Source organism: Vombatus ursinus, unplaced genomic scaffold (assembly GCF_900497805.2).
Source record: "Vombatus ursinus unplaced genomic scaffold, bare-nosed wombat genome assembly UNPS02014813.1, whole genome shotgun sequence".
NCBI lineage: Eukaryota > Metazoa > Chordata > Mammalia > Diprotodontia > Vombatidae > Vombatus > Vombatus ursinus.
The window spans coordinates 16,238,186-16,250,466 of NW_020954591.1; the positions used below are offsets into that span (position 1 = coordinate 16,238,186).

General features: G+C 41.4%; 1 pseudogene; it reads right to left on the bottom strand.

The window, feature by feature from the left end:
* Positions 1-1,573: 1,573 nt before the first annotated feature.
* Positions 1,574-11,772, bottom strand: LOC114054424 (annotated as a pseudogene).
* Positions 11,773-12,281: the final 509 nt, after the last annotated feature.

Below are 12,281 nucleotides of genomic sequence, written 5' to 3' on the forward strand. Positions count from 1 at the left end.
AGGAAGGAGAGGCTGGATCGAGGAAGTGGACTGTGTGCAAAGAGCAGCAAGGAGATCAGAATCACTGGATTGCACAGTATTTGGAGAGGAGTAAGTTGCCTGGAAAGGTAGGAAGGGTCCCGGTTACACAGGGCTTTAAAACATCAAACAGGATTGTTTTATATTTGATCTTGGAGGTCATCTGGACCCACTGGAGTTTATTGAATAGGGATGTGACCTCAGACTTATGCTTTAAGGAAGATCAGTTTGACAGCTGAGTAGAGGATGAGCTGAAGTGGGCAGAGATCTGAGGCACGGAGACCAACAAAGGCTGTTGCAATCGTCCTGGCCCATCTCTGTGGCTTTGTGCCATCTGTTTCCCATACCTGGAACACTCTTTCTTCCTCACCTCTGCCTCTGAGAATCCCTGGCTCCCTTCAAGACTCAGGTAAAGTGCTTCCTGGTCCCTTCGCCTTTCCCCAACCTTCCCCCAAAACCAGGTGCTAAAACCTTCTCTAGTAAGGTTACCTTCCATCTGCTCTATGTATCTTGTATATATCTATTTATTAATGGGGTGGGGGGCTGGGAAAGCCAGCCTGAGTGGGGGAGGGGTCATCTCCACAATGTTTCTTTTTTTATGCACAGAACTTAACAAATAATAGGGCAGCAAGGTGATAGCAGTGGATAGAGTATAGGGCCTGGAGTCAGGAAGACTATCTTTGGGAATTCAAATCTGGTTTAGACACTTATTAGTTGTGTGACCCTGGGTAAATCACTTAACCCTGTTTGTTTCAGTTTCCTCATCAATAAAATGAGCTGGAGAAGGAAATGGTAAGATACTTCAGTATCTTTGCTAAGAAAATACCAAATGGGCTCACAAAGACTCACAACTGAAATGACTGAACAATTATAACAAAATTACCTACAAATTATAACAAAATTACTATTATTACTATTGGTGGCGGCTAGGTGGCTCAGTAGATAAAGCACTGACCCCAGAGTCAGAAAGACCTGAGTTCAAATCCAGCTTCAGACATGTACTAGCTGTGTAACCCTGGACAAGTCACTTAACCCTGTTTGCCTCAGTTTCCTCATCTGTAAAAATGAAGTGGAGAAGGAAATAGCAACTCCTCCAATATCTTTGCCCAAGAAAACTCCAAATAGGATCACAAAGGGTCAGACTGAAATGATTAAACAAAAAAACAAACAGGCATAAAACCACTATTGGGGTTAGAAGTTGGCACTGGTGGAGGTGGGGCAGGGAGAGAAGAGCTGGGGATATCGAAGGGAAAGGCAGTGTCATCATCAAAAAATATAGCCTCCCCCCAGCTTGGTACAAGGAGGAGAAGGTGGGGAGTGGTTGGTCTGCTTCAAAGTAAGAGGAATGAGAAGATCAAAAGTGATTCAGGAGGGCCAGAACCATAGAAATAAGGGAATGGGTAAGGGAGAGGGTTGACAAATGGGAGAAAGGATCGCCCTCCTGTGAGACTTGCCTTATTCCCTCTGTTTTGGCAGGAAAGGGGCAGCCTGCTCCCCCCAACCCCTCCCACCACTTGGACAGGTCAGGGACCACTTTGGCTCCAGGCAAGGGGGCTCACAAGGGCTCCCCCTCCGGAGAGATCAGTGTGTTACACCCCAGTGTCTCTGACAGGCTTCAGCTGTCCTTCGTTTCCCAATAGCAGTTTGCTTGTCATTTGTGGTTGGTCCCTCTCCCTTTCTTCTTGGACCCTGACTAACAGATCATTCTGTTCTCAAAGGGGGCACACCCAGAAGGCGAAAACCAGGTCCTCTTTCTTGCTGTCCTTGGTTGCACAGGAGGCATCAAAGAGGGCATAGTGGCAGTCCTTGTCTGGCAGCATCTTGACCAAGGTGGCTTAGGGGACATCCAGTTTGCTCCACCTCACCCCAGGGATCTTTTTGTTCTCCTCCAGCACAAAGTTCTTCTTGTGTTCAGTCAGGCAGAATAACACAGCCTTTTTGGTCTTCTTTTCAAAGTCTGGCACACCTGCCTGTTGTTGAATACCTTAATTACCCCATCTGAGACATTCATCCCAGAGGCTATGGTTTGGGAAATGAGCAAGCATGCGAGTGGAAGGAGGGTCAGGGAGACAAATGTACCAGTCCTTACCTCTCCTGTAGTCCTAGTTGAATCCCACCTGGTACTCTAGTTATTTGTATATTTGTCTTATCTCCTCTACTAAATTATAAACTCCTGGAGGGCAGAGACTGTTGCAACTTATTGAATCTTTGTTTCCTCTATGGACTTAAGCATTATACATTGTAAATAGTAGGTAGTCAATAAACTCTGTTGACTTATACCAGTTAGGAGGGATAGAAGGGTCATAGAATTATCAGATCAGTTCCTTTTTGTTGTCTTGTTTTGTTTTTTTGGAGATTGAATCTTCCTACTTTGTCTAAACTAGAAAACGGTGGTTGGTCATGGCCTGATCTCACTTCTGATTGGCACAGAAGCTTTGACCTCTTTTGTTTCCAACTTAGGCCTCTTCACTTCTCTTTAGACAGCCTGGTGGTCCCTGACACCCCCTCCCTCCCATTCCCAGGGGTCACCATATTGGCACAAGATTTCATGTGGAAACCATATCAACTTTAGCACTATTGTGACTCAGAACTCCTGAGCTCAGGCAATCCACCAACCTTGCTTCCCCCGGGGCTCAAGAATTACAAGCGTGCTCAACCATGCCCAACTGAAATCATATCTTAAAAGTCATAGAATAAAAAAAAAGTCATAGAATGCCATTTTAACCAGAGAATCACAAGAGTTGATAGTATATCATAAGAGTTGGGAAGGAAAGGGGTAGTTGCTGTGTGTGATAACTCAGAATAGTATTAAATAGTATTTAACATTGTTAGGTTCTCTGGTTAAGATCTCTGTAATTGTGCAGATAGTGGTTGTAGCCATAAACTAAAGGATTCACAGAATCTCAGAGTTGGAGGTGACTTCAGAGTTCATCTGATATGACCCATACCTGAACAGGAAAATCTACTACAACATTCCTGACAAGTAATTATCCAACATCCACTTGAAGGCTTCCAGGGAAGGAGGACTGTGGATTATAAATCAATCTTTCAGTAGCACCCACAGGAAATAGTAGTCACCAGAGATAGTTTTCAGGTCCACAAAGTACCCAACAAACATGTATTAAGTACTTACTATATGCAGGACGCTGAACTGGGTGTTATTTTATCTACAGAGGTGAGGGATAGCACCATGAAATGTATGAAAGCCATCTTTGCTTATGGCCAAGGAAGCTTTATAGGATGGAGCTAAAAGGGAAGTGGAGATAGTATCCTGAAAATGGCCTGGAGCAATCAACCCAGCTTGACTCAAATTTAAACTCCCACTGGCAATTTACAAGCCTATTTCATGCTCTAGTTTGTGAATTACCAATAACAGTGTGTATAAACCATGTTGGTTATCCATCTGTGAAAGAAGGAGGTTGGAATAGGTTACCTGTAAGGTTACTTCTTATTTTATATCGATGATCCTTTATTCCTTGTTATCTCAGACTTAGAATATCAGGAATCAGATGCTATTGTCTATAAGATATTGAGATTAGGCATTTAATAAACTTAATGCTAGTAGAAAATATGCTCACTCAGGAAAACCACAAAGAGCTTCTAATTTAGAGATGATAAAAGTCAATCAACAAGCATTTATTAAGTGCTCACTACATGGCAGGTCCTACGCTAAGTGCCAGGGATACTAAGAAAAGTTAAAAAAGGAAAAAAAGAATCCCTACACTCAAGGAGCCCGGTCTTACCCTTGAAAAAGTGGACTCAAAAAAGTTCCTTTTTACTCTTTATCAAGATAAGCTTCTCTCACAACATATAGTAGTATAATAATAATAATAACCACTGCTAAGCCAAAGGAAATTGGAATTCTGCAAACGCTTCCTCTCCGCTGAGACCCATTGGCTCTAGACAGTACGCATGTATTCTGGATTGTGTTCAGTCCCCCGGGGAACATGATACACCTAGGAAAGTCAGATTCCTTTTCTTTCAGTCTTTGGCTCTTATTCATCCACCCTGGAACCTTTGAGTAAAATACTTAGGGTTTAGTTTTGGCTTCTGAGCAGGATCTTCCCAAAGGGGAGAAACAGAAACCACTCAAAGGACAATGTGAATCAGCTATGTGATAGCTTTTTATTTCCTACACACAAAAACATTTACCATAAGAAGTCACTCATAGTGGTAACCTTTGAGTATAGAATGTTGACTATACTTCCAGGCATCATTGCTTGACCTGCTGGTTTTGCTTAAATCTTTTTTTTTTCTTTGCTGCAAGGGAGGGTTGAATAATAGGCGCAGTAGCTTATTTTGAAATGACTTTGGTATTAAAAAAAGAAAAGAAAGCAAGCAACATTTTCTTTTTATAAAATCATCCCACTCTTTGGCCTTCCTTACACAGCATGACTAGATTCTGCAGAATTGGAGGAAATGGGTTAATATTATGAAATTTTCATTTTTCATATGAAATCTAGAAATATCCTCTAGCTAAGTCAGATTATATATTGATCCTATTCTTCTTATGTGTTGCTTTTTTCAGTAATATTTTTGGTGCTGTTTCCCAAGTTTTATGATGGCCCACAATCACTGTTTATCTAAGAAAAAAATACAGTAAAAAAAGTAAGCAGAAAAAAAAGTCTCATAAACACATATTGACAGAAAGATCGAACAGAATACAGAAACTTATAACTCTTGTTACACTGTGCCAAGAGGTTGAAACTTAGAAGCATTGAATTAAGTGCCTACTGTGTGCCAGTCACTGTGCTAAATGCTTTAGAAATACCATTTACAAATACAAATGATTGCTTTTGACTCATTAGATTTTGAGGTCCTTGAGAGCAGAGGTTGATTTTTGGCCTTCTTTTATATGTCTAGCATTTGGTTTAGTGTCTGGCATATAGTAAGTACTTAATAAATACGTGTTGACTGACTAACTAAAAGAGGAGAATATGAACCAGTTTGTAGGACTGTTGGATAGGAATTGTTATATTTCACCATAGCTCTGCCCTAAACAACTCCCTCCAGGTACCTTCTGGCAAGCCAGGCCAGGGCTTGGGGCACTTCTGGCCAGTGGTCATCTTTTCCAAGAAGTGCTGGAGTAGTTGGCATGTATTTGGTAGTATAGCTTTCAGTTACTGAGAACCCACAATCTCATGTTGAGATTGATGTCCTATCAGTTGTAATTAGGCAAACAGAACAGAAGAGGCAGCCAGAGACTCAGGCTTTCAAGGTCACTTAGCTAAGCTCCCTTGCTGTAACTACATGTATGTATCTCAAGAAGGGTTGAGATGCTTCAGGAATGGAGAATGGTGACCCCCCCTCCCTCCTCATGGGAAGTGCTATTACATGATGATACCCAAAAGGTTTAAAGGAGAGAAACAGAGACAGGAGAGAGTCACTACCTTCTTTAAAGATCCCCTGAGTTATAAACTCTTTCTGCTCAGTGGCCGATAAAAGGAGTTGCTTCATCATCCCCTAAGCACCTGTCAACTCTGAGCCACATGTGGCTAGCTGGAAGCTTCCAGGGTCTAATCAATCAACAAGAATTTGTTAAATGCCAGCTATGTGCCAGGCACCGGGGATACAAGTACAAAAAATGAGGCAATGGTTACTTGCAAAGAATTTCCATTTTAATGGGGTGAGACAAGTGCATATTAAAATATATAGCATGAATATAATGTCAATAAATATGTATGTGTGCACAAAGTAGTTAAATATGAGGAAGTTTGGGAGGAAGTCCACTAGCGGTTAAGGGGAATCAGGAAAGGCTTGATGCAGAAGATAGTGTCTGTGCTACATCTAAAAGGCAACCAGGTAGTTCAGTGGGTGGAGTTCCAGGAAGACCTGAGTTAAAATCCAGACTCAGACACTTATTAGCTGTGTGACCCTGGGCAAGTCGCTTAACTTCTTTGTCTCAGTTTCCTCAACTGTAAAATGAAGATAACAATGCCTACCTTGCAGGGTTGTTGTGAAGATCGGATATTTGTAAAAATATTGACATGTACTAGGCACTATTTTAAGTGCTTTCTCTTCCCCTTATCTTAAAGGAAGCATGATCTATGACGTGGAGGGAGGTAAAAAGAAAGTACGTTTCTGGCGTGAGAGATGGTCGGTACAAAGGCATAAAGACAGGAGATGGGGTGTTGTGAGTGGGGTCTCAGTAACCGAGAGAAGACCAGTTTGGCTAGATTGCACATCCAATGAGTTTGCACAGATGTGTTGACGCCAGGTTGTGTAGTGCTTTAGCTAGACAGTGGAATTTATAGTTTATCTAGAGGTGAATGGAAGCTGCTGGACTTGGCTGAGTAGGGGAGCTAGCATACATGGTTGGTCAGACGCAGGCAGGGCAGCAGGCAGAGTCCTGGTTTCCTGAGCTCTTGATTTCAGAGTGTATGTACAAAGGTATAAAAAATATTGCAGATGCAGATAAACATGGATCCTATTTGTGGACATTTTTTATTTTGTTCCTGTTTTTCATTGTTCCTGTGTCTTCATTCCCCAAAATTTAATGGAAATACAGGGTGTCCTAAACGTCTTAGTTCTTAGACTTTTGGGATGTCTTGTATATATGTCAGTGAATTAGGGAGTAAAGCAATGAAGGGGTGATGGTTGTGATAAATCAGAGAAGGTTGAATTCATCTACTTAGGACAGCAAGGAAAGTTCAGTCTACTCTCATCGGGAGCCTTTTCTGAGAATGTGAAAAACATTGTTAACCCCAGATATCTTTCCAGGGAAACTCTAAGCTAATTTGGATCATACAAATGAAAATCTCAGTTATTTCCTAGGTAGCCTATACCTTCTTTTCATTATATTTGGGGTTTCCGACTAGGAAATGTGACATGGTCTTTCTATGGTGTCAAGACAATTTTACCATCTTATGAAAAATGTCTTGCTTCAAGGCTGTGGTATAAGTTTATAGTGATATTTGTGCTGGTCAGGTTAGTGTAAATAATGACTTAACTAATTGAAAGCAAACTAGTAATGATGACAGCCCACACTTCTATAGGTCCAAGTTTACAAGGGACTTTTCTGACCGTAATCCTGGGAAGGAGGTAATATAAATCTCCTTTGTCTCCATTTTACAACTGAGGAAACAGAGGCTCAGAAAAGTGAATTGTGACTTGACCAAGACAATTCAATAGCATATGCTGGAAAGAAGATTCATACTCAGGTCTCCTCCCTCCAAGTCCAGCATTCTTTCTACTTCACCACTCCCTCAGATCCTTCAAAAGTTTGGACAGATGATGGAGCCTTTTGTTTGACTCTCATATGCTGTGAGAAAAACTGTTCCCTAGGCTCATAGATCTGAAGCTGGAAGGAACTTTAAAAATCATCTGACCCAATCCCCTCATTTTCCACATCATTGATCTGGATCAAGAAGGGACTTCAAAGGCCTCCTAGTTCAACCCCCTCATATATAGATGAAGAAACTGAGGCCTAGAGAAACTAGGAGACTTGCTCAACATCTCATAGGGAGTAAGCATCAAAGGTGGGATTTGAACTCAGGTCCTCTGACTCCAGTGCCAGTGCATCCCCACTTTATCATGCTGACTCCCCTCTATTTATTTAGACCATTTTTTAAAACTGCAGTCTGTGAAGTTTTTTTAAAATATTTTTTGTAATCATATTTCAATTTAGCTGGTTTCCTATACAACCCTATACATTTTATTTTATGCATTTAAAAACATGATTCAGAGAAGGAGTACAAGGCTTCACCAGACTGCCTGAAGGAAGCATGAAACAAAAAGGCAAAGATTCTCTGATCCAGACAGAGAGCGCAAAGAAACTTTTTTGTGACCTCTTTTATTAATTCCAAACTCTAGAGACTTCCTGAAGACTTCCATGTAATGTCTATGAGCATCAGTGAAGTTTTAAAGCCCTTGCTGGATAGAAAGAGGGATAGGGGAAATTCATGAAATGAAGAGTACAGATGTGCCAGTTTGGGATTGCCCATTCCTTCCTGCTGGCACAATCCACAGACCAGCTTCTTAAGCGTTTCATGTTTGATTCTTTGGTCTCCAAAACAAACCAGCTGCCTAGGCTGGTCCTGATCCACACAGGTCAGTCAGGTCATAGACCGTGAAAGAGCTTCTAAGTGCCATACTCATTCATGCTGTGTTGGGTCTGTTGATGATAAAGGAATAAATAAACATCATATATTTAACTCCCGGGAGCACAGACTCCCAGAAGAGCTGATGGCTCACTTTATTCCTCTGTAGCTAGACCATATATGCTAAGATCAACAAAGTGAAAGTTCTGTTGTTCAGTCATGTCTGATGCTTTGTGACCCCATTTGGGGTGTTCTTGACAAAGATCCTGGAGTGATTTGCTGTTTACTTCTCCAGCTTGTTTTACAGATGAGGAAACTGAAGCAAACAGGGTCAAGTGACTTGCCCAGGGTCACACAGCTAGTAAGTATCTAAGGCCAGATTTGAATTCAGGGAAATGAGTCTTCCTGACTTTGGGCCAGGCACTCTATCCACTGTGCCACTTACCCTCCTTTTACAGATGAGGAAATTAAGGCAGGCAGAGATTAAATGACTTGCCCAGGGTTACACAGCTTGTTAAGTGTCTGAGGCTGGATTTGAACTCAGGTCTTCCTGACTCCAGGCCCAGTGCTCTGTCCATTGTGCCTCCTGTGAAACAAAAGGGTTGGACTGAGTGACCTGTGAAGTTCCCTAGCTCTGAATTTATGATCTTATGATCTAACATGAATGAAGTCACAGCTCTTGATTAAAAAAGATGGGTGGGGAGGGGGGAAGATGAAGGATATTCCAAATGTATTCTACTTCATATCCGATTTAGCAAAATCCCCCATACATCCAGCAAGGGCTACTCTACTCTATGTTAGCCTTGGTTACCTGATACTATGTGAATTATTTGTGCCTTTTATTACATGATGCTTTTCTTTTAAAACACTAGAGATGCTGCTGTGCCCCATCCCCACACCCCAGTCTCCAATGGCAGCAGTCTCTGAAGCTTGGGTAACTCAGGCGACCCTTTCTGATGGCTGCCCTGAGATAGAGATGGAGTGTCCAGAATTAAAGGTGTCCTCTGAACGTCCTGGACTGAGGATGGGGTCGAGGTGGGAGGTGAATTCATTTGAAAAAGCATACTTGGTGCATTGTGATGCCTACAGCGGAATGCTTTATTGTGGTCTGGTCAGAGAAGAAAATACTTTTCTGCAGAACAAAGTACATACTGAAATGTTCTTTTCCCAAATTGCATCTCATGGAACTTTGAAAAGAGGAGAGAAAACTCTTCTGTTTACAGCCTTTTTTCAGTGAGGGGAAGTACAGAGCATTGGGCAATCACAACCCTCATTGAAAAGGTCACATTTTTTTGCAGAATATGTCTGTAATTCATTACTGACTCACTACACATTGAGATTTTCTAATAAATGTCTCTCCTGACAAAATTGGAAAGAACAGCGAGTGGAACGAATGAAATCACCCTCAAAACAAGGGCAGCAATGAGAGGGGTGGGTGATATGCAGTCAACAGCTACTCAACCCTGTCCTTATACTTACCTCTTCTTCCAGCTTTCATATAGATTGTGATGATGAAGTAATTAACACTGGAAAACCTAGTCGTTCCCAATAATTTCTAATCCTCTGTTTGAGCTTCAGTAATGAGTTTGCAGAGCCTGGGTGATGACAAAATCCTTGTACTGTCCTTTATTTAAAAGTCATGTGTATTAGTTAATAGGTAGTTATCCAAACTAATTGTAATATTAACCTCTTTTTTAGCCTACCTTTTCCCCTTTCTTTTTCTGCTCTCTTGCCTTTGAAAATTTGTCCTCCAATGTAAACCCCAAGGATGTTTAATTTGAATACGCTTTTCCCCTAGAAATAGTCTTTTTGCAATATCATACATTTATATACTCATAGAAATTGAAAATTGAAAGGGATGTTAGAGATCATCTGTGCTAACTTCTGATGAAGCACACGAGGAAACTGAGGCCCCAAAAGATGAAATGACTTGCTGATAGGCGCACAACTACTAAGAGATCTGAGTCTCCACCCTAGGTCCCCGATTCCCAAGCCAGGGCTCCTTACTCTCTACGCCCCTGATTCAGTATGTGTACTGAAGAGGAGAGCCTTCATCTGGGCATTAACATTATGAAGTAGGCTCTGACTCACTGTCTGGCCTTGCCTGTACTTCTTAAATTTCTTGGTCTCAGTTTCCCTTGAGGCAAAATAGAGATGACTAACACCAGATGTTTGAACAATGCTGTGTGACCATTAGGTGGAAATGTGTGGATCAGATTATCCAAACCAGCACCGTTACAAAGATGTCTTGTTAGCAGAAAGAAGTCCATCATAGGAAAAACAAAAACAAAGCAAAACTCTGAGAAATATTTGAGTTGAATGTAAAGAGCAAGGAGATGAAAACTGTGTAAGATTTGGGGAAGGCTAGTAAACACTTCTTCTACCCCCTCCCTCCCCAGGTTGGAGGGTTGTTAACTAGGATCGTAGCTCTAGAGCCCAATGCCATTTGGTCTAAAGCAGGGGTATAGGCTCCCCACCCTTGGGGCTTAGAGAGGAAAAGTGACCTGGCCCAACTCATACATGGAGTGTCTGAAAGCAGGAATTAAACTCAATTCCTTTGTCTGACTCCAGAGCCAGTGCTCTTTCCATAGTACCATGCAACTACCTTACTATCAGAGGGTATAGGTTGTATAGTGGCAAAAATATGGAAGCTATTCCTTTGCTTATGGAGAGAAGAAGAAGCCCAGTTATGTACAGCTGAACCTGGTACCAAGAGCTACGTAGCTCAGCTCCAGTATTCATCAAAGAGGTTGGATAAGTTACCATACCCCATGGAGCCAAAAATGAGGAGAAATTGGGACCATGAGTGGAAGGTACAGGGAGCCAGATTTCAGCTGAGGGTGAGAAAGTCCTTCCCAACATTTTGAGCAGTGTAAATTTGAAAGCTGTTATCCTCTTGATAGTGTGGAGTGTAGATATTAAATGTTGTTATCATCCTAACAGTGTGGACTGGTGGAAAAAATGATGAACTTATAATAAAAGGACTTAACTTGAATCCAATGTGGCCAATTACTATTTCAGTGATCTTGGCCAAGACATCTTATTTCTCTGTGCCTTAGTTTCCTCATCTGTAAAGTCAAGGCGGTTGGACTACATAGCTTCTAAGGCCCCTCCTGGGCAATGAGGTGGCACAGTGGATAGAGCACTAGGCCTGGGGTCAGGAAGACCTGAGTTCAAATCTAGCCTCAGACACTTACTAGCTGTGTGACCCTGGGTAAGTCATTTAACCTCTGCCTGCCACAATTTCCTCATTTGTAAAATGAGCTAGAGAAGGAAACTCCTGCAGTATCTTTGCCAAGAAAACCCCAAATGGGGTCACAAAGATTCGAACATGACGCTTATGACTAAACAACAAGACCCCTCAGTATAAGAGCCTCTTATCCTAAATAATTCATGTTTCTGTAGGTTTCCAAAGCCTTTCCTTCACATTAACCCTCTGAGGTCGATATTCACCTCACATATTCAAATGGGTATTATCTCACTTATTTAGAAATTCTTCCAGTGATACAAATTGCGACTCATCGATACTTAATAAATGTTTATTGACTGACTGAAAAAATGCCCATCTTGGGCAACTCTTTCATAGATTCTCCTATTAGTTGGCCACTGGAGGCATCCACCCAACACACAGGAGGCCTTCCTTACCTTTTTGCAACATCACAAGGGTGCCAGTGGAGCCCTCTGGCTGTCCATCTGTTATTCCTCCCTTTGCCATGTTATCAGTGCATCTTTTCTTTCTATCACACAATTTCTTGATTATATGTTTTATTCCTGTTCTTTGGAGTTTGTCAGTAGTTATATTTTTCAGGCTCATTGGCTATAGGGAAACCAATGAAGTATGTACAGTTCCTATGGATGAGGAAACTGAGGCTCAGAGAGGTTAAGAGATTCACCTAAAATCATGTAACTAGTAGGTATTAGGGCTGGGAAATGAACTCAGATCTTTTAATGCCAAAATCAAAGATGTCCATTACTGGAGATGATGAAGAAGGAGCTAATCCTACTTATCTATGACATTGGTCATAAAGTTGGATTAGATGACCTCTCAGGTCCTGTAGAGCTCTAAGTGTCTATGGTTCTAATAATTTTCTTTGCCTATCTCACTCAATGTTATTTGAATACGTTGGATGATATTTGTTAAAGTAACTTATATTATTAGAGAGAATATCAAGATACACACAAGAACTATGTGAATACAACTATAAAATGCTTCATAGGAAAAGG